We start from the raw sequence: 26,606 nt of genomic DNA, 5'->3' as shown, positions 1-26,606 counted from the left end.
AGATTCAATGAAATCCCAATCAAAATTCCAACAACCTACTTTGCAGACTTGGAAAAGCTAGTTATCAAATTTATTTGGAAAGGGAAGATGCCTCGAATTGCTAAAGACACTCTAAAAAAGAAAAACGAAGTGGGAGGACTTACACTCCCTGACCTTGAAGCTTATTATAAAGCCACAGTTGCCAAAACAGCATGGTACTGGCACAAAGATAGACATATAGATCAATGGAATCGAATTGAGAATTCGGAGACAGACCCTCAGATCTATGGCCGACTGATCTTTGATAAGGCCCCCAAAGTCACTGAACTGAGTCATAATGGTCTTTTCAACAAATGGGGCTGGGAGAGTTGGATATCCATGTCCAAAAGAATGAAAGAGGACCCCTACCTCACCCCCTACACAAAAATTAACTCAAAATGGACCAAAGATCTCAATATAAAAGAAAGTACCATAAAACTCCTAGAGGATAATGTAGGAAAACATCTTCAAGACCTTGTATTAGGTGGCCACTTCCTAGACTTTACACCCAAAGCACAAGCAACAAAAGAGAAAATAGATAAATGGGAACTCCTCAAGCTTAGAAGTTTCTGCACCTCAAAGGAATTTCTCAAAAAGGTAAAGAGGCAGCCAACTCAATGGGAAAAAATTTTTGGAAAACATGTATCTGACAAAAGACTGATATCTTGCATATATAAAGATATCCTACAACTCAATGACAATAGTACAGTCGGCCCAATTATAAAATGGGCAAAAGATATGAAAAGACAGTTCTCTGAAGAGGAAATAGAAATGGCCAAGAAACACATGAAAAAATGTTCAGCTTCACTAGCTATTAGAGAGATGCAAATTAAGACCACAATGAGATACCATCTAACACCGGTTAGAATGGCTGCCATTAAACAAACAGGAAACTACAAATGCTGGAGGGGATGTGGAGAAATTGGAACTCTTATTCATTGTTGGTGGGACTGTATAATGGTTCAGCCACTCTGGAAGTCAGTCTGGCAGTTCCTTAGAAAACTAGATATAGAGTTACCATTCGATCTAGCGATTGCACTTCTTGGTATATACCCGGAAGATCGGAAAGCAGTGACACGAACAGATATCTGCACGCCAATGTTCATAGCAGCATTATTCACAATTGCCAAGAGATGGAAACAACCCAAATGTCCTTCAACAGATGAGTGGATAAATAAAATGTGGTATATACACACGATGGAATACTACACGGCAGTAAGAAGGAACGATCTCGTGAAACATATGACAACATGGATGAACCTTGAAGACATAATGCTGAGCGAAATAAGCCAGGCACGAAAAGAGAAATATTATATGCTACTAATAATGTGAACTTTGAAAAATGTAAAACAAATGGTTTATAATGTAGAATGTAGGGGAACTAGCAATAGAGAGCAATTAAGGAAGGGGGAACAATAATCCAAGAAGAACAGATAAGCTATTTAACGTTCTGGGGATGCACAGGAATGACTATGGTCTGTTAATTTCTGATGGATATAGTAGGAGCAAGTTCACAGAAATGTTGCTATATAAGGTAACTTTCTTGGGGTAAAGTAGGAACATGTTGGAAGTTAAGCAGTTATCTTAGGTTAGTTGTCTTTTTCTTACTCCCTTGTTATGGTCTCTTTAAAATGTTCTTTTATTGTATGTTTGTTTTCTTTTTAACTTTTTTTTCATAAAGTTGATTTAAAAAGGAAAGGAAGGTTAAAAAAAAAAAAAAAAAAAACAAGGAAAAAAAGATGTAGTGCCCCCTTGAGGAGCCTGTGGAGAATGCAGGGGTATTCGCCTACCCCACCTCCATGGTTGGTAACAGGACCACAGAAATAGGGGACTGGTGGTTCGATGGGTTGAGCCCTCTACCACAGGTTTTACCCTTGGGAAGACGGTTGCTGCAAAGGAGAGGCTAGGCCTCCCTATGGTTGTGCCTAAGAGCCTCCTCCGGAATGCCTCTTTGTTGCTCAGATGTGGCCCTGTCTCTCTAGCTAAGCCAACTTGAAAGGTGAAATCACTGCCCTCCCCCCTACGTGGGATCAGACACCCAGGGGAGTGAATCTCCCTGGCAACGTGGAATACGACTCCCGGGGAAGGATGTAGACCTGGCATCGTGGGACGGAGAACATCTTCTTGACCAAAAGGGGGATGTGAAAGGAAATGAAATAAGCTTCAGTGGCAGAGAGATTCCAAAAGGAGCCGAGAGGTCACTCTGGTGGGCACTCTTATGCACACTTTAGACAACCCTTTTTAGGTTCTAAAGTATTGGGGTAGCTGGTGGTGGATACCTGAAACTATCAAACTACAACCCAGAACCCAAGAATCTTGAAGACAGTTGTATAAAAATGTAGCTTATGAGGGGTGACAATGGGATTGGGAAAGCCATAAGGACCACACTCCACTTTGTCTAATTTATGGATGGATGCGTAGAAAAATAGGGGAAGGAAACAAACAGACAAAGGTACCCAGTGTTCTTTTTTACTTCAATTGCTCTTTTTCACTCTAATTATTATTCTTGTTATTTTTGTGTGTGTGCTAATGAAGGTGTCAGGGATTGATTTAGGTGATGAATGTACCACTATGTAATGGTACTGTAAACAATCGAAAGTACGATTTGTTTTGTATGACTGCGTGGTATGTGAATATATCTCAATAAAATGAAGATTAAAAAAAAAAAAAAAAAAAGAACATAAAGATGCCCAGACAGCTAAAGATAATGAGGCATACTTGGAAATGCAAAAATATAGACCATCCTAAGGAGCAAACACTTCAACTGAGATACAGGAATTGAAAAAACTAATTAAAGATGGTCAAACAAACATGTTAAATCAATTCAAAAATCAATGAGCTGAGGGAAGGCATGGCAAGAGATATGAAGAATATGAAGAAGATATTGGGCAAATATAAGGAGGAACTCAAAAGTTTGAAAAAACAAGTGGCAAAATTTATGGGAGTGAAAGGCGCAATAGAAGAGATGAAAAATGAAATGGAGACTTACCAGATTTGAAGAGGCAGAAGGAAGGTTAAGTGAACTAGAAGATAGGACATCTGACATCCTACACACAAAGTACCATATAGAGAAAAAAGTGGAAAAATATGAGCAGGGTCTTAGGGAACTGCATGACAGCAGGAAGCATATGAATATAAGTGTTATGGGTGTCCCAGAAGGAGAAGAGAAGGGACAGCAGGCATAAAGAATAATAGAAGAAATAGTCACTGAAAATTTCCCATCTCTTATGAAAGATATAAAATTACAGATTCAAGAAGTGTATCATACCCCAAACAGAATAGATCCCAATAGACCTAATCCAAGACACATACTGATCAGACTGTCCAATGTCAAAGATGATGAATTCTGAAAGCAGCTCTTAAAAGAGAAGTGATCCATTACATACGAGAGAAGTTTGATAAGAACATATACCGATTTCAAGGAGACAAGAAGGGAGTGGCATGAAATATTTAAGATACTGAAAGAGAAAAACAGCCAAACAAGAATTCTGTGTTCTCAAAACTGTCTTTCAATAATGGGGGAGAGATTAAAATATTTTCAGGCAAATGCACTGAGGGAGTTTGTGAATAAGAGACCTGTGTTTCAAGAAATACTAAAGGCAGTGCTACAGGCTGACAGTAAAAGGAAGGAGAGGTTTGAAGAGTGTAGAAATGAAGACTAACAGGAAGGGTAAAAGAAGAGAGAAAAAATAAGATATGACATATAAAAACCAAAAGACAAAATGTTAGAAGAAAGTACTTCCCTTACAGTAATAACACTAAATGTTAATGGATTAAACTCCCCCAATAAAAAAACACAGACTGGCAGAAAGGATTAAAAACCAAGACCCATCTATATGCTGTCTACAACAAATTCACTTTAGATACAAGGGCAAAAATAGGCTGAGATAGAATGGTTGGAAAAAGATATTTCACATAAACAGAAACTAGCTGGAGTAGCTATATTTGTATCAGAAAAATAAGTCTTCAAATGGAGAACAATTAAAGGACACTATATATTAATTAAAGGGACATTTCATCAAAAAAACTTAATCATAAAAATGTATGCACTGAGCCAGAGTGCCCCAAAATAAATGAGGCAGACACTGACAACACTGAGGGGAGAAGTACTTGTGTCTACAGTAATAGTTGGAGACTTGAATACACTGCTCTGATTATTCGATAGAACATGTAGACAGAGGATCAATAAGGAAACAGATGTTGAATTGTACAATAAATGAACTAGACATGATATTTATACAACACTACACTCCACAATAGAAGGATACACACTCTTTTCAAGTTGTTATGGATCATTCTCTAAAACAGACCACATGTTGGGTCACAAAGCATGTCTCAACAAATTTTTTAAAATATATAATATACAAACACCTTCTCAGATCATAATGGAATGAAGTTGGAAATGAATAACAGTCAGAAGGTTGGGAAATTTACAAATAGATGGAAGTGAAGTAACACACTCTTAGACAACCAAGAGAAATTAGTAAATACCTTGAGACAAAGGAAAATGAAAACACACCATATGAAAACTTATGGGATGGAGCAAAGGCAGTGCTGAAAGGGAAATTTATTGTCCTGAATGGCTGTATTAAAAAAGAAAGAGAAAAAATGAATTAACTGGTTACCAGGAGGAACTGGAAAAAGAACAGAAAATAAACCCCAAAGCAAACAGAAGGAAAGAAATGACAAAGGTTAGAGCAGAAGTAAATGAAATTGAGAACAGGAAAACAATAGAATCAACAATACCAGAAATTGGTTCTTTGAGAAAAGCACTAAAATCAATGGAAACTTAGGCTAACAAAAACAAACAAACAAACAAACAAACAAAAAAAACAGATACAAAGAAACAATAAGAAATGGGAAAGGGGACATAACTACTGACCCCACAGAAATAAAGGAGATAATGAGATGATACTGTGAGCAACTATATGCTAATAAACTAGAGACCTTGGACAAAATGGACTTCACACAAAAGCATGAACAACTAACATTGAAATGAGAAGAAACATGACCTAGAGAAACCAATCATAAGTAAAGAGATTGAGTCAGTCATCAAAAAGTTCCTAAAAAAAAACAAAACCCAGGACCAGATGACTTCAATTTTGTGTTTTACCAAGCATTCAAGAATTAATTATTACCAAAACTGCTCACAATCTTCAAAAAATTGAAGTGAAGGGAAAGCTACATAACTCATTCTATGAAGCCAACATAACCCTAATACCAAAGCCAGACAAAGATACTACCAGAAAAGAAAATTACAGATTAATCTCTTTAATGAATATAGTTGCAAAAATCCTCAACAAAATACTTGGAAATCAAATCAAGCAGCAGTTTAAAAGAATTGTACACCATGACCAAGTGGGATTCATTCCAGGTATGCAAGGCTGCTTCAACACAAGAAAATCAATTAATGTAACACACCACATCAATAAATCAAAGCAAAAGAACCACATGATCATTTCGATTGATGCAGAAAAGGCATTTCACAAAATTCACAAAAATCACAAAATTGACAGTAAAAATCATACTCAATTGGAAAAGACTGAAAGCTTTCCCTGTAAGATCAGGAACAAGACGGGTGCCCACTGTCACCATGGTATTCAACATTGTGCTGGAAGTTCTAGCTAGAGCATTAGGCAAGAAAAAGAAATAAAAGGCATCCAAATTGGAGAGGAAGAAGTAAAACTTTCAGTGTTTGCAGATGACATGATCCTATATGTAGAAAATCCATAAAAATCTACAGTAAAACTATAGCTAATCAATGAATACAGCAAAGTGGCAGTCTACAAGATCAACATGCAAAAATCTGTAGTGTTCCTGTACATAGATAATGAGCAACAGGAGGAGGAAATCAAGAAAAATATTCTACTCACAATAGCAACCAGGAGAATCAAGTATTTAGGAAAAACTTAACCAAGGCCACAAAAGACTTATACAGAGTAAACTACAAGAAACTGCTAAAAGGAATGAGACAGGACCTAAAAAATGGTAGAACATACCATGTTCGTGGATTGGAAGACCAAATGTACTTAAGATGTCAGTTCTACCTCAACTCATTCATAGATTCAATGCAATACCAATTAAAATCCCAACAATTTACTTTGCAAAAATAGAAAAACCAATAACCAAATTGATTTGGAAGGTTAGGGTGCCCCAAATAGCCAAAAATATCTTGAGAGAGAGGAACAAATTGGGAGGTCTCATGGTACGTGACTTTGAAGCATACAAAGCTACAGTGGTTGAAACAGCACAGTATTGACATAAAGATGTACTGACCAATGGAATCAAATTGAGTGTTCAGAAATAGACTGTCTCATCTACATTGATCTTTGATAAGGCAGTCAAGCCAAAGCAACTGGGATAGGGCTGCCTCTTCAATAGATAGTGTTTGGAGAACTGAATATCCATATCCAAAAGAATGAAAGAGGACTTATCTCACACACCTTTTACAAAAAAAAAATTAACTCAAAATGGGTCAAAGACCTAAATAATGTACAGAAATATCTTGAAGATATTTAAAAAAGTGTAGCGAAATCTTAAAGAAAATGTAGGGAAATGTCTTAAAGATCTTGTGATATTAAGTGGTTTCCTAGACCTTACACCCAGAGCATGAGCAGTGAAAGAAAAAATAGATAAATGGGATTTCCTGAAAATTAAACACTTTCGTAAATCAAAGGACTTTGCCTGAAAAGTAAAAAGGCACCCTACACAATGGGAGACAATATTTGGAAAACACATTTCAGATAAGGGTTTAATATCCAAAATATATAAAGAGATCCTACAACTCAACCACAGAAAGACAAACAGCCCAATTAAAAATGGGCAAAAGACATTGTACCAGTTTGTATCTATTATTTCCCCCATAAAAAGCCATGTTCTTTGATGCAGTCTTGTGGGGGCAGACATATTAGTTGGGATTAGGTTGGAATGTTAGGATTAGGTCATTTCCATGGATATGCACCCCACCCAACTGTGGATAACTCTGGATAATTTCCATGGAGGTGTGGCCCTGCCCATTCAGTGTGGGCCTTGATTGGTTCACTGGAGCACTATATCAGCTCAGACAGGAGCAAGCTTGCTACAGCCAAGAGGGACACTGAAGGATACACAGAAGCTGAGAGAGGAACTGCAGTTTACAGAGACATTTTGGAGACAGCCTTTGAAAGCAGACTTTTGCTCCAGAGAAGCTAAGAGAGGACAAATACCCCAAGAGCAACTGAGACTGACATTTTGGAGGGAAGCTGAAGCCTAGAGAGGAGTTTCCTGGGAGAAAGCCATTTTGAAACCACAACTCCGGAGCAGATGCCAGCCACATGCCTTCCCAGCTAACAGGTTTTCCAGATGCCATTGGCCATCTTCCAATGAAGGTACCAGATTATTGATGCCTTACCTTGGAACTTTTTGGCCTTAAGACTGTAACTTTGCAACCAAATAAACCCCCTTTTATAAAAGCTAATCTATTTCTGGTGTTTTGCATTCTGGCAGCATCAGCAAACTAGGACAGACATGGATAGATACTTTTCTGAAGAGGAAGTACAAATGGCTCAAAAGCGTATTAAAAGATTCTCAACTTCACTGGCTATTACAGAAATGCAAATCAAAGTCACCATGAGTTATCATCTCACACCCACTAGAATGGCCATTATAAATAAAACAAAATTACAAGTGCTGGAGAGGATAGGGAGAAAGAGGTATGCTTATTCACTGTTGGGAATGTAGAATGGTGCAGTGTGGCAGTTCCTCAAGAAGCTAAGTATAGAATAGCCAAATGATCTAGCAATTCCTTTACTAGATATATATTCAGAGGAACAGAAATCTAAGACACAAGTGGACCAGTGTTACTCATGATTTCCAAGAGATGAAAAGAGCCCAAATGTATAAACAAACTTTGGTATATACATATGATGGAATATTATGCAGCTGTATGACAGAACAAAGTCATGGAACATATAATAATGTGGATGAACTTTGAGAGCGTTATGTTGAATGAAGTTAGCCAGAAACAAAAGGACAAATACTGTATGGACTCACTAATATGAACTAACATTATAGAGCAAACTTTGAGAGTCAGAAGCTGAGAACACAGGTTATCAGCAGTTAGAAAGAGGGTAGAGATCAGGCATTTGATGCTGAAGTATAAAATGTTCAACAGGATTCATTGTATAGGTCTAGAAATGGATGGCATAATACTGTTTGATGGTAGCACAGTATTGTAAGTACATTGAACAAAGATATCTGTGTAAAGCTGAAAGAGTGGTGCTGGGGGCAAACAGAACACCAGAAGGAAAGATAGATGATAAAGATGGGGAATGTATAACTTGTGGCCAATGATGTTGACTAAATGTATAAATATAAAAATGTTCTATATGGGAGAAAAAAATGAAAGTCAACCTTGCAAGGTGTTGAAAACAGGATGGTATTTGTGGAAAATATAATCAAAGCAAACTGGAGACTATGGTTAACAGTAACATTGTAATATGTTTTCATTAAATGTAACAAAGGCAATATACCAAAGCTAAATGTCTATGAGAGGGGGATATAAGGGAAGGGTATGGGATTCCTGGTAGTGGTACTGTTGTGAGATCTTATTATTATATTGTATGGTATTTTAATTTTTTCATATTAAACTTTTTTGAAGTAATTATATTCAAGTGCTGATTGTGGTGATAAATGCACAAAAATATGATGATACTGTAAACAAGTGGTTGTACACTGTGGATGATTGTATGGTATGTGAACATATCTGTAAAATTGTAGGGAAAAATATAAACAGAGGGACACAAGTGCTGGAAAAAGCATGGTTAGGGGAATGTACCTATTTACTGTTGGTTGGGAAGTAGAATGGACTATCCTATCTGTAGGATAGTGTGTCGGTTTCACAGGAAGCTAAGTATGTGTGTGCTGTAAAGTCCTGCCACCTCATGGGGTATATACTTGGAAGATTGGAGAGCAGGGACATGAATGGACATTTGCATACTGTTATCTGTGGTGGCAGTATTCTTGATTTCTAATGGATGGAGGTGGCCTAAGTGTACATCAACTGATGAACGGAATGGTGAACTGTAGTTTATGCATACAATAGAATATTGAGCAGCTGTAAGAAGGAATGAAGCTGTGAGATATGCAGCTAGTTGACTGGATCTTGAGGACAGCATTTTGAGTGAAGTACACCTGAAACAAAAAGACATACATTATAATGTCTCACTAATATGGACTAAAGATAATGTTTAAACTCTGAGAATTGAATCTTGATGTAATCTGTCACAGCTGCAGCCAATTGACTGATTTAATAAACCAGCCTTATGGTTTATTAAGCAGCCACAAATGTCCTTGCAGTAATGGTTAGGGCAATGCTTGCTTGACCAGACACCTGGGTACCATCACCTGCCCAAGTTGACACATGAACCTAACCATCAGAGTCCACCCCTTGTCAACTTGGCAGTTATACACATCACCTTAAACCATACGTCTCTAAGTAGAGAACAATAACAGATGTATAATTCACGTAACAATGCTCTGCTGTCCAGCGTACAACCAGAAATGCACTAAGTCTCTCCAGAATAGGGTGCAAGTCCTTGGGTGACATTAACTCTTAACATTGATTTCCTTTAACTTAAATACTGCGAAATGAACAGTACAGCTTATGTCATATGATAAGGGGATAAGACAAGAAAGCAAAGATATTTATTTTACAGACAATTACAGACAAATTCATAACAAAACAAGGAGGAAATGTTCATGCCATCATGGTTGTCATTTCTGTAACTGGTCATGTGACCATAGTTCATTTTTATCACTACCTTCTTCCACTACCCATTCAATGTTCTCTTTACCCTCAGTAAACACTTCAGCTGGCCATGGTTCTTTGCCTGGTGGGGTGACCCAAACCTTCATTCCTGAAGTTTCCTGGATATTGTTAGTCCTGCCTGGATTGGGTTGTTGGAGTTTTCCATTGACTTTAATCACAGGGCATGGTAGTACTAAGAGATGCCTTAGTGGATCTCCTGTATTCCAGGAAAACTCTTCTATTGTGTAGTTGCAGTGCTATTTCTCCTTGATAGTCAGGATCAGTCACCCCAGCCAGTACAGTAATCCCCTTCCTTGACTATTGATTCAGAGGCATAAGAAGCCCAAATTGGCCAGGTGGCAATCTTAACTTCCAGTTCAATGGAATTATTGTGTTTCCTAATGAAAGCACTCCTCCTTTTGGAATGAAGACTTGTAAGCCAGCAGACCTTGCAGGGATGGGAAACAAACATTTTCCTAGTGGGTCACTAGCAGTGATAGTGGTGCCACTCCTTTTCCACTCCTTGATTTCTGGACCAATGTATCCTGGCTATGGGAGAAACACCACCATAGAGTGGAGGCTGATTCAGAGCATACACAACCTCTTGGAGAACACTGCCCCAGCCCTGCAAGGTATTGCCACCTAGTTGGCACTGTGGTTGAGTCTTCAACAGGCCATTACACCGTTCTATCAACCCAGCTGCCTCTGGATGATGGGGAACATGGTAAGACCAGATAATTCTATGAACATTTGCCCATTTCCTCACTTCATTTGCTGTGAAGTGGGTTCCCTGGTCAGAAGCAATGCTGTGTGCAATACTTTGATGGTGGATAAGGCATTCTGTAAGTCAACAGATGGTAGTTTTGGCAGAAGCATTTCTTGCAGGGAAGGCAAACCTATATCTGGAGTATGTGTTTATTCCAGTAAGAAAAATCACTGCCCCTTCCATGATGGAAGTGGTCCAATGTAATCAGCCTGCCACCAGGTAGCAGGCTGACCACCTCAAAGAATAGTGCCATATCAGGGACTGAGGATGGGTCTCTGCTGCTGGCAGATTGGGCAACCAGCAGTGTCTGTGGCCAGTCAGCCTTGGTGAGTGGAAGTCCATGTTGCTGAGCCCATGCAAATTCTGCATCCCTACCACCATGACCACTTTGTTCATGAGCCCATAGGGCAATGACAGGAGTGCCTGGGGAAAGAGGCTGATTAGTATCCACCAAATGGGTCATTTTATTCACTTGGTTATTAAAATCTTCTGCTGAAGTCACCCTCTGGTGAGAATTCACATGAGGCACAAATATCTTCATGTTTTTTGCCCACTCAGAAAGGTCTATCCACATACCCCTTCCCCAGATTTCTTTGTCACCAATCTTCCAATCATGTTCCTTTGAAGTCCCTGACCATCCAGCCAAACCATTAGCAATAGCCCATGAATCAGTACACAAATGCACCTCTGTCCAGTTCTCCTTCCAAGCAAATTGAACAACCAGGTGCACTGCTTAAAGTTCTGCCCACTGGGAGGATTTCCCCTCACCACTATCCTTCAGGGACATCCCAGAAAGGGGCTGCAGTGCTGCAGCTGTCCACTTCCAGTTGGTGCCTGCATATCATGCAGAACCATCTGTAAACCAGGCCTGAGTTTTCTCTTCCTCAGTCAACTGTAAGGAACTCCCCAAGATGCCATAGCTGTGGGCTGGGAAAGAGAAGGTAAGGTGACAGGAGTAGGAGCCATGGGCATTTGGGCTACTTCCTAATATAACTTGTGCTTTCAGGACCTGCTTGAGTTCTATCTTGTAAATACTGTTTCCATTTTATGATGTAGTGATGCTGTGCATGCCCAGTTTTATGGCTTGGTGGGTTGGACAACACCCAGGTTACGGTCTCATAGTGACTTGGTGGCCCATGATTAGGCATTCTGTCTCTACTAAGGCCCAGTAGCAGGCCAACAGCCATTTCTCAAATGGAGAGTAGTTATCTGCATAGGATGGTAAAGCTTTACTCCAAAATCCTAAGGACCTGCATTATGATTCTCCTATAGTAGCCTGCCAAAGGCTCTAAATAGCATCTCTATCTGCCACTGACACTTCCAGCACCATTGGATCAGCTGGATCATATGGTCCAAATGGCAGAGCAGCTTGCACAGCAGCCTGGACCTGTTGAAGATCCTGATCTTGATGTTGTCCCCACTCAAATCTAGAAGCTTTCCTGGTCATTCTGTAAATGGGCTGGAGTAGCACACCCAAATAAGGAATATGTTGTCTGCAAAATCCAAAGAGGCCAACTAAGCATTGTGCCTCTTTTTTGGTCATAGGAGGGGCCAGATGTAACAGCTTATCCCTCACCTTAGAAGGTGTTCTAGTTTGCTAATGCTGCCAGAATGTAAAACACCAGAAATGGATTGGCTTTTATGAAAGGAGGTTTATTTGGTTACACAGTTACAGTATTAAGGCCATAACATGTCCAAGGTAACACATCAGCAATTAGATGCCTTCACTGGAGGATGGGCAATGGTGTCTGGAAAACCTCTTTTATCTGGGAAGACACATTGCTGGTGTCTGTTCCAAAGTTCTGGTTTTAATATGGCTTTCTCCCAGTACATTCCTCTCTAGGCAGCAGTTCCTCAAAAATGTCACTTTTAGTTGCTTTTGGGGTGCTTGTCCTCTCAGGTTATCTGGAGCAAGAGTCTGCTTTCGATAGCCATCTTCAAACTGTTTCTCATCTGCAGCTACTCGCTCTGCTGCTGTGCATTCTTCAGTGTCCTTCTTGGCTGTAGTGAGCTTGCTCCTCTGTCTGAGCTTCTATAGTGCTCCATTAAACTAATCAAGGCCCATGCTGAATGGGCAAGGCCACACCTCCATGGAAATTATCCAGTGTAAGATCTCACCCACAGTTGATCACATCTCCATGGAAACATCCAATCAAAAGTCTCCCACTCAATCAACACCAATACATTTCCTGCCCACTGCATCAAAGATAATGGCATTTTGGGGGACATAGTACATTCAAACTGGTACAGAAGGGATATCTCAACATGCCCCACACCACTGGACATCTAGAAATTTTACTGAGGTGGATAGCCCCTGTATTTTTGTTGGATTTATCTCCCATCCTCTGCCATGCAAATACCAACAAATCTAGAGTAGTTGCTGCTTCTTGCTCACTAGTCCAATCAACATTATATCATCAATATAATGGACCAGTGTGATGTCTTGTGGGAGGGAGAAGTGATCAAGATCCCTTTGGACAATATTATGACCTAGGGCTGGAGAGTTTATATATCCTTTAGGTAGCACTGTGGATGTAAAATGCTGGCCTTGCCACCTGAATGCAAACTTTCTGGTGGTCCTTACTAACAGCTATTGAGAAAAAAGTTTTTGCCAGCTCACTAGCTGCATACCACGTACCAGGGTATGTGTTGATTTGCTCAAGCAATGATACCACATCTGGAACAGCAGTGCAATTGGAGTAACCACCTGGTTAATCACACAATAATCCACTGTCATCCTCCCAGACCAATCTGTTTTCTGCACAGGCCAAATAGGAGAGTAGAATGGGCATGTGGTGGAAATCACCACCCCTGCATCCTTCAAGTCCTTAAGAGTGGAATTAATCTCTGCAATCCCTCCAGGAATCCAATATTGCTTCTGGTTTACTATTTGCTAGGCAGGGTCAGTTCTAATGGCTTCCACTTGGCCTTTCACACCATAATAGCCCTCACTCTACGAGTCAGGGAACCAATGTGAGGATTCTGTCAGTTGCTATTTCTATTCCAATTATGCATTCCAGAACTGGGGAAATAACCACAGAATGGGTCTGGGGACCTACTGGACCCAGTGTGAGATGGACCTGAGCTAAAACTCCATCAATCACTTGATCTCCATAAGCCCCAACCCTTACTGTTGGGCCAGAGTGATGTTTTGCATCTCTTGGAATGAATGTCACTTCTGAACCAGTGTCTAATATCTGATCATTTCCTTTTCCCCAATGCACAGTTACCCTCATAAAAGGCCATATGTCCCCCTGGGGAAGGCTGAGAAGAAGAAACAGTATAGGATTTTGGCAGAGTAACAGGGTCCTTCCCTAAGGGTACCTTGCCTTCCTCTCATTCGAGGGGCTCTGGATCTATAAACTGTCTCAAGTCTGGGAATTGATTAAGGGGTCATGACTCTGTTTTTTGTAATTCAAGGTAGACTTTCATTCATGTGACTTAGAATTCTGCTTATACAGCTTAAGCAAGAATTTAGTAGACTGCCCATCAATTTTACTCCTAGGACTCTGTGATCTACTAGCCAATGCTATAAGTCTCTGTGAGTCAGATTATTTTGACTGCTGCCTTGAGCCTGTTTTCCATTATGGTAGCCATGCTCACCTTGTCTTTGCCAATTAATTGCTGCCACATGGCTTCTGCCAACTCACGATCTGATTATCTCCATTGTGTTTAAGGATTCCAACTCAGTGACAGCAGTTCCCACAGTAATATCTGACCTACAGAAAAGGGTGACTACAGAGATCTTGAGGGATGATAGAGCTAGTCTCGCAAATTTATTCATCACAGTCCTGGTAAAACGTGTGTCCTCTGGACATTCCAGGGGTGTGTGAGCAGGTCTTCCATGATAAATCCACTCTAACATTCCAGTCTCTCTAAGCCTTTGAATTCTCTCCTCTACATTATACCAGGGCAGTTCTGCCATTTCAGCCTCAGATAGTGCCAGCCAACTTTTGATCCATGTTTCAGATAACCACCAAAACAAACTGTTAACACCCTTTCTAACCCCTCGAGCTACAACATTGAATGCAGAGTCTCTGCTTAGTGGCACCTGTCAGTAAATTCAGCCTGATCCAACTTTATATTCCTTCCACTATTATCCCGCATCCTTAATATCCATTCCCACATGTATTCCCCTGATTTCCATCTGTATACGTTGGAAAACTCATACAGTTCTTTTGGAGTATAGCATGCTTCCTCATGGGTCAAACCTTGTACCTCACCCTTCAGGGCATTTTGGGACTTTAGTTATAGGTATTGAAGCAAAGATTGGTGGTGGAGGTAGTTTGTTAAAAGAATTAGAAGTATACTTCAAGCCATTTACCTCAGGACATTCTGTTGCAGTTTCATCTCATGAAACAGGATTAATCTCTCCAAAGGACTGAGGGCTGCTTCCTCAGGGGAGGGGTATACAGGTTTAGCAGGTACAAAAGGGTTAATCTCTTTAGGTGGAAGTTGGATGGCAGGCTCCTTGGGGCAGGTGGAAGGTGGGGAAGCTGTTTCCTCAGGGCAGACTGGAGGTGGGGGGGCTGTTTCCTCAGGACAGACCACTGCAGGTATATCTAACAGAGACTCAGCAGAATTCTGGGTTCCAATGTCCTCACTGCCATTATTATCAATCCATATGTCCCCACCCCAAGTTTCAAGATCCCATTTTTTTCCAATCAATGCCTTTACTTTACAGCAGACACCCTGGGAGATTGAGATTTTAGTTTATGTTGTAAATCTGGTACTCACACAATGAGACTCTGGGTCTGGTTTTCAGAAATCTCAAGTCTGTGGCCACAGGAAATAAGATTTTCTTTCAAGGCACATGTAGAAAACTTTACACCTATCATATGGCATTTAAGTTTTAAATTTGAAGACTTTAACTCTTCTGTTTCTCTTATAACTTTATCCAGCATATCTAAGAGCAACCAGCCAACATCATTATACCTCTTAACTCTGCAAAACTCTGTTAAGATGTCAGAAACACTATCACCCTGAGCCTTGCTTTGTACAAGAGTATGATTAAGAGAATCAAACTGATATTTTCTGTATCTCCATTGTCAACTCATGCCTGTCAATTCTATCTTGATTATTGGAAATGGAGTCATCAGTGCCTTTGAATCTGGTCAGAGTAGAAAACCAATTGTAAAAGCCCATTTTAAGATTCTGTTTCTCAAGAACTACTCTTGGTACCAAGTTGTATTAGTTAGGGTTCTCTAGGGAAACAGAATCAGCAAGAGATACTATAAATATAAGATGTATAAAAGTGTCTCACACAACTGTCGGTATGCATGAGTCCAAATTCTGTAGGGCAGGCAGCAGACTGGCAACTCTAATGAAGAGGTCTGATGAACTCCTTAGGCAATGAACTGGCGACTTCAATGAAGTCCTCAGGAAACACTTTGCTGATCAGCCAAAGAAATGAAGGTCCTCTATCTGTCTCACTTAAGTCTTCAACTGATTGGATTAAATCCAGCTGATTGTATTCTCTGATTATGGAAGACATACCCTTCATTGATGTAATCAGTCACAGCTGCAGCCAATTGACTGATGATTTAATAAACCAGCTTTCTGGTTTATTAAGCAGCCACAAATGTCCTTGCAGTATGGTTAGGGCAGTGCTTGCTTGACCAGACACCTGGGTACTATCAGCTGCCCAAGTTGACACATGAACCTAACCATCACAGTAATATATTCACAGAAGCTGGGGATTAGTGCAAAGACATACTTGGAGGCCATTCTGCCTACTACCCACCAAATTAAAAGTTTCACATGAAGACATTATTTTTAGAGCTGAATATTTGAACTCTAATCATTGAAATGAAAATAGATGCATTGATCTGAATCATTCTGAAAGATAAACATTGTCTCATAATAAACTAAAATGATATATATAAAATATTTTTAGAACTTTTTAGATCTACTTAACTGCTATAGTTGTCAATTTATCACTTCATATGCAGTCTTAACCACAAACAGCTTACTAAATTCTTACTGCTTTTGGGAAGCAGAAATTTATTTTATAAATCTTGTTTTATGGAGAAATGCTAAATGAAGGATGTAGCAACACTTATGCAGATTTCCTGAAAATGAATATGAAATCTTGTCTAATGGGAAGGTGAGTATTAAGATTATGCAATATGCCACAGATATCTCTCCATAAATTCAAAGAGAAACTAAATATTTTCTATGATTACTGAATGCTATATTTATATTCAGTTGGTTTCTTTTAATGGCCCAGGTTCAGCTCTCCTCTCCTCTCTTGGCCTTTTCATATCCATGAACTTGACCTGAATCCTTGTGCACTGAGTTTGCCACAGTCAATCATGGCCTCCCATGCCACCCACCCTGCTGGCACTGTCCATGCTTTCTTTACACTCTCCCCCTAAAAGTAGCTTCAGTTCACCAGCAGCTTGGTTTGTCCCCTCACCCACCAGTTTATCTCATTTGCCTCTCCTTCCCAGGCAGGCTAACCCTAGTGTCTCTTCCTATCAGGAAAACGCTCTTTCCTGCCTCTCACCTCAGATTTGTCCCATAAGGTCCCATAGGCCCATCCTGCATCCCTTAGTTTCTGCCCTTAATCTTCCTTCTCTGGCTCCTGCCCCAGGACCCTGCTCCTCCAGTGCCTCAGTTCATCTCCTGTGTGTTGTTCCCTCTTCTATGGCTTTGACCCAACCTCTAAATTTCCCATTCATTTCACTTCAGTCAGCTGTCCCCAACCCCATTAATCACCTTGTCCTCCCAAACCCTCAGACCTTTCTGCTCCTGCCTCACCTTCAGCTTGTTTGGCCCCTCTCCTGCTCCACCATCGGCCTCTGATCCACTCCCACCACAATGTTCTTAGCAATAGCACTATATTCCTGGGTCACCTCCAACAGAAATTCTTCCATATGGTCTCCAAACACATGAGCAAGAACATTCACAGCAGCAATATTTACAACAGCTGAAGCCTATAATATTCACATATGCCCATTAACAGTAGAATGGATAAATAAATATGGGATAAATATTCAGCAATGTGAATGTATGACCTATAGATTAAGAAATAATTTGGATGGATTTCATGTGAAGCCAAAATAGCTAGACACAAAAGGGCATATATTCTGCTAATTCATTAATTAGACAACATGAATCTATGCTCAGATGGGTTGTGGAAAGGGCTACTTTGAGTTTATAAAGTCCGAGTTGGAACACAAAGGTGGCTTGGGAAGTGCTGGCAATGTGTTTCCTAATCAGAGTATCAGTTTTGGTGGTTTCAGTTTCTAAATATTTATTAAGAATTTGTTGTATTTCAATAAAACTGAAAAAGGAAACAATGTTCAAAGTGCTTTAAACTCATTAGCAACAGATGTTTGCACACAGGATTGTAGAGTCTCTATTAACTAAAGCCCCACAGCTTTCACTATAATGATACCAAGATTGACACAGGGCCAAGAGTCCCCACAGGACTGGCTACAGCACCTCAGCATTCACTTCTAGTTGAACAAGTGTCCAAGATCTTTAAAAAGCAAGCATTGAGAAAGACTCACCATTTATTGCTTTCCAAAGCATGGGTCTCCAGTGGTGTGCAAAAGACTTTTCTGGCTGTCTCTTCTATTTTGGGGTAGTACTTGTTGGAGTTGAACTCAATTCCAACTTGTTTATATGCAGTTTTAAGAGAAGTTATATACTGTGTGCCAAAATTCATTATCAAATAATTTTCAAAGATTTTGATTTTTAAATGTTTGCATTGATATTTTTTGTGGTTTTCTACTGCATCTTCCTAATTTATGCCCATCTGAGCCATGGCTTAAGAAATTTAATCACCTTATTCAGTAAGTTCTCTATTATAATACAGGCAGGGACTAGTATTTTCCCATTCTCAGATTTCTACTTACCACAGTTTCTCTAGGTCTATGTTCCTCTCTCCATTCTCTCTTGGCCAGGCATTATTTCTTTTCATACAGTTTTTTTTTCACATTTTATTTTGAAATAATTTCAAACTTACAGGACAGTTGCAAAAATAATACAAACCCCATACACAGAACTCCAGCCTACCCCAAACCCCCTCCACCAATATCCAAATCTACCAACTTTAATGTTTTGTCACTTTACCATTTCTTTCTTTCTCTCCCTCCCTCCCTCCCTATCATCCATCATCTATTGCTCTGTCTTCTGAACATATGAGAGCAAGTTGCACACATCCTTGAACAAATAATATAATTCACATATACATTTCCTATGAACAAGAATATTCGCTTATGTAATCACATTAAGTGTAGTCAAGAAATTCAAGATATTTAATCTTGATATAAAGCTTACATTCTGTTTCCTTTTTTTCTTATGTCCCAATTGTGACCTTTTGAGTCTTTTCTCCTCCATTCTTTGATCTCATCCAGAATCATCTATGGCATTTAATTGTCATAATCTATTCAGACTGTCTTTTTTTAATTGTGGAAACATACATACAGCATAAATCTTCCCATTCCAACCCCCTCAAGCATTCCATTTAGTGGGATTAATCACATTCACAATGTTGCAATGCCATCAACTTCCCACTATCCATTACTAGAAATTTCCCTTCACCCCAAACAGAAACCCTACATTCATTTCTTAATAACTCTCCATTGCCCCTTCCCCCACTTCTCATAACCCATACTCTACTTTTCATCTCAATGATCATATTCTCTGATACTTTCTTTGTATTTACTGTGGGACTTAAATTTAACATCCTAAATCTATTAAAATCTTGTTTTTTTTGATACCAATTTAACTTCAATAGGACATATAAACTATGCTCCTATACTCCTCCATTCCCCCACCTTTATGTAGTTCTTGTCAAAAATTGCATATTTTACATTGAGTCCAAAACCACAGATTTATCATTACACTTTATGTATTTTAGATCCTGTAGGAAGTAAATAGTGGAGTTACAAATCAAAAATACAGTAGTATTGGTATTTATATTTACCATGTGATCTTCACTGGAAAATCTTTATTTCTTCATGTGGTTTCAGTCAATTGTTTAGTGTCCCTTCCTTTCAGCCTGCTCAATTCCCTTTAGCATTTCTTATAGGACTGATCTACTAGTGATGATGTCCCTCACCTTTTGATTATCTGGGAATGTTTTCATCTCCCCCTCATTTTTAACCTCCAGTTTTTTTTTTTGTGAATTTTCTAAGTCTCTGATTGTTATTGACTTCTAATTGTATTCCATTGTGGTCAGAGAATGTGCTTTGAATAAGTTCAATTTTTTTTTTAATTTATTGAGGCTTGTTTTATGTCCCAGCATATGGTCTATTCTGGAGAAATTTCCATGATCACTAGAGAAGAATGTGTATCCTGGTGACTGGGGATGGAATGTTCTATATATGTCTGTTAAATCCAATTAATTTATCAGATTGTTTAGGTTATCAATTTCCTTATTGGTCTTATGTCTATTGAACCATCTATATGAGAGAGTGATGTATTGAAGTCTCCCACAATTATCGTGGAATGATCTGTTGCTTCCTTTAGTTTTGCCAGTGTTTGTCTCATGTATTTTGTGGCACCATGATTGGTTGCATAAACATTTATGATTGTTATTTCTTCTTGAATTGCCCCTTTTATTAGTATGTAGTGGCCTTCTTTGACTTTCATAACACCCTTGCATTTAAAGTCTATTTTAACTAAGATTAATATTGCTACTCCTGCTTTTAGCTGTAGCTTGCATGAAATATTTTTTCCATCCTTTCACTTTCAATTGCTTTGTGTCCCTGTGTCTATGATGAGTCTCTTGCATGAAACATATTGATGGTTTATATTTTTTGATACATTCTGCCAATCTATATCTTTTAATTGGGGAGTTTAATCCATTTACATTCAACATTATTACTGTTAAGGCATTTCTTGAATCAGCCATCTTATCCTATGGTTTATGTTTGTCAGATATATTTTTTCCCTCTCTCTCTTATTGTCCTCTAATGAACCAATATTGAATCTCTTTTGTATTGAACCTTTCTCTATATGTCTCTCCTTTCTTTGTTTCTCTGTTGGTAGGGCTCCCTTTAGTATCTGAAGTTGGGCAGGTCTTTTATTAGCAAAATGTCTCAGCATTTGTTTGTCTGTGAAAAATTTAAGCTCTCCCTCAAATTTGAAGGAGAGCTTTGCTGGATAAGGTATTCTTGGTTGAAAATTTTTCTCTCTCAGAATTTTAAATATCTCATGCCACTGCCTTCTCGCCTCCATGGTGGCAACTGAGTAGTCAGTACTTAGTCTTATGTTGTTTTCTTGTATGTGGAGAATTGCTTTTCTCTTGCTGCTCTCAGAACTTGCTCCTTCTCTTCAGTATTTCACAGTCTGTTCAGAATATGTCTTGGAGTGGGTTATTTGGAATTCTTCTATTTGGAGTTCACTGGGCATTTATGCTTTGTGTATTTATATTGTGTAGAATGTTTGGGAAGTTTTCCCCAACAATTTCTTTGAATACTCTTTCTAGACCTTTACCCTTCTCTTCCCCTTCTGGGACACCAATGAGTCTTATATTTGGATGTTTTATTTAATCTGTCATATCCCTGAGGTCCATTTCTATTTTTTTTCAATTTTCCCCCATTCTTTTTGTTCTTTCATTTTCCATTCTGTAGTCTCAAGGCCACTGATTCATTATTCAGCTTCCTCTAGTCTTGTACCATGAGTATCCAGAATCTTCTTAATTTGGTCAACAGTTTCTTTTATTTCCATAAGATCATCTATTTTTTGATTTACTCTTGAAATTTCTTCTTTATGCTCTTATAGGGTCTTCTTTGTGTCCTTTATATCCTGTGCCATACTCTTCTTCATGTCCTTTATATCCTGTGCCATGCTCTCATTGTTTGTCTTTAGTTCTTTGATTAATTGCTCCAAATACTGTGTCTCCTCTGATCTTTTGATTTGGCTGTTTGGGTTTGGGTTATCCATATCATCTGGTTTATTCATATGCTTTAAAATTTTCTATTTTTGGCCTCTTGGCATTTGCTTTACTTGATAGGGTTCTTTTAGGATATGTAGAATTATTCAAAGACTAATCTCTAATTTTTCAGATCTACAGCTTGGTGGCATACACTTTAACCAGCAGATGGCAACTGTGAGTCACCTATTCCCCTCAAGTCAGTTCTCTCCAACCTTGTCTTTGTGGTGTGTGGGGGTCTGATTCTTGTGGGGTCCGATTGGTGCACCAAGTTTCGGTGTGTTGTTGGTGCTGTCTGCTGTGTATGTTGGGCATGTGTCTGAGCAGTTAGGGAGGGAGGGCAGCTTTAATAATCAAACCTCCCAGGTGTTCCTGGAGATTTAAGGCTGTTGCAAGAGTCTAAACCTTCATTTCAGTCTTGCCACAGATTGTCTCTTGCACTGACCCACAATTCTTTGGTATTGGTGTATGGTCCCTGGGATTTCTGAGTGGATCTCTCTTCCAAGCTGTGCCCTTCTAGGGCCTCTGCTGAGGGGAAGTTGTGCTACATCACAAGTGCATGCCATACCTCAAGGGAAGTTCTGGGCCACCAGGCCATGTAGGGGCATTCCTAGCCTGCTGTAAGATGGCTGAATGGGGCATGTTAATTACCCCCTTTTTGCACAACTCCACCTTCCCAGCTCTGGGACAATTAGCTGTGCATGCATGAAAGGCTATTGTCCATGCCTGATATTTTGGTGTGTATGTATGTTGCTGGAAACACTTCCTGTCACACTGGATTTTTTGCTCTGGGCTGTGGCACCTGTGCCAGGCAGGAGCATTCCCAGCCCACCAGGAAGATGGCTGCAAGGGGCATGGTTTTTTTCCCCCTTTTGGCTCACCTCTGCCTTCCTTGCTTTGAGACACTTAGCAGCAGTTGTGTAAAAGGCTATCTTCCTCACTAGATATTGGGGCATTCACACAGCCTGTTCCTGTGATGCTTCACTGTGCAATTCTTGCTGCTATACCTGCAGCTGCTTTTGGGTTTTTTAAAAAAGAACTAGTCCAACCCCAAATGCCAACCCATGGTTTCCCCACACCACAGTGTGGCTGCTGGATATTCAGCAGGTTTACTCACTCATTTCAGATTGCAGACTCCTAGTTTCACCAAGTGCATGGTCATCTGTAATGTGTCCTAAGAGGGGAAAACAAAACAAACTCAACATTTAATCAATTTTTGAGATTGCATTAGCAATGCCAATGTGCATAAGCATTCTGAAATTGAGGGCATGCCTCATTCAAGAGATCACAGGAATAGAGAGCACAGGTGGTAAAAATTTTTAAAGCCCTATATAGTAAAGCAAACAGTAGTAACTCATCAGCAGAGGCTAGAACTATCACTCTAACCTGCCCCTAAAAGGTCTGCTTTTTAAATTAAACCACTATGAGTCATCATTCTAAACTGAAGTACTCATATCCTTCTGCTTTACCTGGGTCTCATAAAGTCTGAGTCCTCATTGGTGATGGTATTTCTTAAGTAACAAATAGAGGGAAAAATAAGGTACTACATAGTTTCATGAAAGGGGAATATGTAGAATAAGAGAAATTTAATTTAGGCAAAACAATCTTTTCTTAGATTTGCTAACATGAATGGAGACAAAATGAAGTACTGAAGGAATTGGTAATAAAAATATTATAATTAGTGTTCTAGTTTGCTAATGCTGCCAGGATGCAAAACACCAGAAATGGACTGGCTTTTATAAAAGGGGTTTCTTTGGCTGCACAGTTACAGTCTTAAGGCCATAAGTGTCCAAGGTAACACATAAACAATCAGGTACCTTCCCTGGAGGATGGCCAGTGGCATCTGGAAAACCTCTTTTAGTTGGGAAGGCATGTGGCTGGCATCTGCTCCAAGTTCTGGTTTCAAAATGGCTTTCTCCCAGGACACTCCTCTCTAGGGTTCACCTCCTCAAAAATGTCACTCTTAGTTGCTCTTGGAGCATTTGTCCTCTCTTAGCTCCTCTGGAGCAAAACTCTGCTTTCAAAGGCCACCTCCAAAATGTCCCTGTAAGCTGAAGCTCCTCTCTCAGTTCCAGTGCATTATTCAAAGTGTCCCTCTTGGCTGTAGCTCCTCTTCAAAAATGTCACTCTCAGCTGCACTGAGTTCCTTCTGTTTGTCAGCTCATTTATATGGCTCCACTCATTTAATTTAGACCCACCCTGAATGTGTGGGGTAACACCCCATGGAAATTATCCAACCAGAGTCATCACTCTCACTTGGGTGGAGCACATCTCCATGGAAACACTCAAAGAATTACAATCTAATCAACAATGATATGCCTGCCCACACAAGATAACATCTAAGATAATGGTGTTTGGGGGGACATAATACATTCAAACTGGCACATACTACCCCCTGGACACCAAAATGACATTATCTTTCCATATACAAAATACATTCATCCCACAACAATATCACAGAAACCTAAATCATTTCAGTAACAATAGTTAAGTATAAGATCCCATCAAAATCAATAATAAGCATTGTTGGTCCTAAGGCATAATTGTCCATTAGCTGTGGATCTGTGAACTTAGAACTAGTTATGTGCCTCTGATATACAAAGGAGAGACATTCATAGGATAAATTTTCCCATTGCCATAAAGAGAAACAGTAAGGAAAACAGAGTTAACAGGACCAAAACAGTTCCCAAAACATGAAGGACAAACTCCATTAGATTTCAAAGTCTGAGAGTCATTTACAGAACAATGTTACATCCTTGGGGCTTGAGAGAGCAGGAGTCTAGCCCTTCCTAAGGGTCATTTTGGCAGCCCTTTCCTCTACAAACGCTGGGGTGAGTTCTCCAACATATATATCCACACATTGGGGAGACCACCTTCTTGGACCCACCCTCCTCAAAGTTCCAGGCAGCACCTGGATTCCCTTCCATCTCTAGGGCACACACTCAACCCATTCAGAACAGTGGGGTGGCAGCCAGGTTCTCCCCAATTCCCTGGGAATGTGCTCCATCCTCTCTGGGGCATGGGGTGGCAAAACTCTTTCAGAGCATCAAGGCAGAAGGCTCACCCTTGACCTCCAGGGCAAACTCACCATTTCCATGCATGTGGGCCACTCTGCTCTCCCAGCCCAAAGCCTCTTGACTCCAGACCTCAACATCCATGGCTCTGTCTTTGAAGAAATTTTTCCTTCAATTTGTTATTTGTCTGTCCCCGCCAGTCCAGACCAGCAGTGGTTCTGTCTATAAAGATCTCACAAAAATTCACAGGGGTCAAAGCCATCAGACAATAGGACTTTCCACAAATCCTTTCTCAAAAACTCCATCTCCAATCTTGGCTTGTACTGAAATGGTGGCTGGGTTCCATGTTTGGTTACATCCTCACATTAGGCTGTAGCTTCTGGGGTTTCACTGCCTGGAAGCCCACATTTTTTCAGGCCATCAATTTCCAGTTTCTTTGAAACCAAATGTTCATTTCCCAGCTTATCTCTGTCCTCTCACATTTTACTGTAAGCTGCAAGTAAAAGCCAGACTACTTCTATATTTTGTTTGGAGAGCTCATCAGCTAAATATTCCAGGTTGTCACTTTCAAATTATGCCTTCCATCCAACACCAGTACTCAATTTTGCCAAATTTGCTGCCACTTTAAAATAAGGATCACCTCTTTTCCGGTTCACAACATCACATTCATCGTTTCTGCTCAAGTCCTCATCAGAAGTATCTTTAGAGTCCATATTTCCACAGTCTCTTCAAAGCACTTTAGGTGTTTTCCATCAAGCTCCTCACAATTCTTCCAGAATCTTCCTCTTATCCATTTAAAAAGCCATTCCAACATGTTTGGTATTTGCAAGCTCAGCTGCACCAGCACCCCACTCCTGGTACCAAAATCTGTTCTAGTTTGTTAATGCTGCTGGAATGCAAAACACCAGAGATGTATTGGCTTTTATAAAAAGAGGGTTTATTGGGTTACACAGTTACAGTCTTAAGGCCATAAAGTGTCCAAGGTAACACATCAGCAATCAGGTACCTTCACTGGAGGTTGGCCAATGGTGTCCAGAAAACCTGTGTTAGCTGGGAAGGCACATGGCTGGCATCTGCTCCAAAGTTCTGGTTTCAAAATAACTTTCTCCTAGGATGTTCTTCTCTAGGTCACAGCTGCTCTTTAAAATGTCAGTCTCAGTTGCTCTTGGGGCATTTGTCCTCTCTCAGCTTCTCTGGAGCAAGATTCTGCTTCCAACAGCTATCTTCAAAATGTCTATCTGCAGCTCCTGTGCTTTCTTCAAAGTGTCCCCCTTGGCTGTAGCTCCTCTTCAAAATATCATTCTCAGCTGCACTGAGTTCCTTCTGTTTGTTAGCTCATTTATATGGCTCCAGTGATTTAATTTAGACCCACCCTGAATGGGTGGGGTAACACCTCCATGGAAATTATCCAATTAGAGTCATCACCCACAGTTGGGTGGAGTGCATTTCCATGCAAACTACCTAATCCAAACATTCCAACATAATCCCCACTAGTCTGCCCCACAAAATTGCACAAAGAATATGGCTTTTTCTGGGGGACATAATACATTCAAACCAGCACAATTAGTAATAGTAGTTTAAAGCATCACTCAATTCTGATCAATCCATGAATCTTACAGATAACTTATAAACATACAAACCAACATCAACAGCATAGGTTTGGCATTAAAGGGATGCCCTAGAAAAATGAACTCCAGCCTTGGGGTAGTAGACATGCTGCTTTCTCTATGTGACCCTCCTTCCACCCTGACCTGCCTTGCTCTTTCCAACTTCCTCCCCATAAAGAATGTCCTTTCCTTTCAAGACCAGAAATAATTGTGCTTTCATTGAGGGATAGGTTGAAAGTAATCCATCACAAGACAGAAATACTTACATAAGTGAATTCTTTAGTTAAAATGTGCATAACAATTTTAAATTTCCATTTAGTTATTATGGCGTTCTCTTCATTTGCCTCTATGAATTGAATATCTTGAAATAACTAAAAATTGATGTTAAAATGTGAATATGTTATTATTTTAGCTAAGCTAAATACTGATTCTTACATCTAAATTATATTTTGAGGAAGAAAGTATGGGCCTATAATCAAAATTATAACAAGAAAAACAAGACCAAGGTAACAGGTGATTTGAC

General features: G+C 39.7%; 1 protein-coding gene and 1 long non-coding RNA gene across 2 annotated transcripts in view; one reads left to right on the top strand and one right to left on the bottom strand.

The window, feature by feature from the left end:
* Positions 1-26,606, top strand: part of LOC119516126 (zinc finger protein 596-like) — a 117,729-nt gene that overhangs the window by 85,047 nt on the left and 6,076 nt on the right. The gene's annotated exons all lie outside the window — the stretch shown is intronic.
* LOC119516127 overlaps positions 22,584-26,606 on the bottom strand; it is a 75,446-nt gene continuing 71,423 nt past the window's right edge. The window contains exon 5 of the long non-coding RNA XR_005213201.1: positions 22,584-22,636. This is a non-coding gene — a long non-coding RNA (uncharacterized LOC119516127). The remainder of the gene's footprint in view (positions 22,637-26,606) is intronic.

This window comes from Choloepus didactylus, chromosome 19 (assembly GCF_015220235.1).
Source record: "Choloepus didactylus isolate mChoDid1 chromosome 19, mChoDid1.pri, whole genome shotgun sequence".
NCBI lineage: Eukaryota > Metazoa > Chordata > Mammalia > Pilosa > Megalonychidae > Choloepus > Choloepus didactylus.
The sequence above is the reverse complement of the archived record's forward strand: the minus strand, read 5'-3'. Positions and strand labels throughout refer to the sequence as shown.